This window comes from Egretta garzetta, unplaced genomic scaffold (genome assembly GCF_000687185.1).
Source record: "Egretta garzetta isolate BGI_Z169 unplaced genomic scaffold, ASM68718v1 scaffold133, whole genome shotgun sequence".
In the NCBI taxonomy this organism is placed as follows: Eukaryota; Metazoa; Chordata; class Aves; order Pelecaniformes; family Ardeidae; genus Egretta; species Egretta garzetta.
In genome coordinates, this window is record NW_009259111.1 from 1,751,071 (window position 1) to 1,751,737 (window position 667).

At 59.1% G+C, this 667-nt stretch overlaps 1 protein-coding gene across 1 annotated transcript in view; it reads left to right on the plus strand.

Annotated features, from left to right (window-relative positions):
* LMO1 (LIM domain only 1) overlaps window positions 1–667 on the plus strand; it is a 17,351-nt gene that overhangs the window by 11,372 nt on the left and 5,312 nt on the right. The window lies entirely within an intron of this gene.

Sequence of the window (667 nt, forward strand, 5' to 3'; positions counted from 1 at the left end):
TACGTCTTGAGGCTCATTGCCCGAAGAACACGATTTTTATCATCTCCTAAGCAAAGTAACTAACCATGTGCATATTGACCACAGTCCCGGGTGAAATTGGGGTTTATCGGCCTGTCGATTCGTGCCCCGGCTGGCTCGTGTGGCTTTATCGTCGTGGTGGCGCGCTGCCCTGGCGCGCGCAGGGGTCTGCGGGGACGTCTTGGAGAAGCGGGCTGGGGGAAGGATGCTGCGGGCTTGGTTGAGTCCCCCGGCGGGAGCTGTAACAGCAGCAGACATCTGGGGAGACAGATAGTGAAAGCCAAGATGAGAATGGCAAAGCTTCCAGTGCTGAAGGGCTGTCCTCGAGGACCGGGGAGCTGAAGTGGAATGGCTGAGCACGCTGTTTGGGCCGTGGTGGAAGGGCTTAGCTGGCTCCCGGGAGGGACGGGGAAGTGGGAGGAGGGGGGCGCAGCCAGGGAGGAAGGGCTTGCTCTCCGAGATGCCTTGCAAAACGCTGTTGTGCTCATTGCGAGAGAAATTGTGCTTTTTCATTTTAAACAGCAGGTAAGTGAGGTTCTTCCTGAGCTATATTATAGCGTTGCCTGCCAGGGTTGGCAAAGTTTGCAGGTCTTCTGCTTCTCGCCGCGAGCGGCTGGGACGCCGCGCCCCCCCCAGGTCCCGGGCCCCG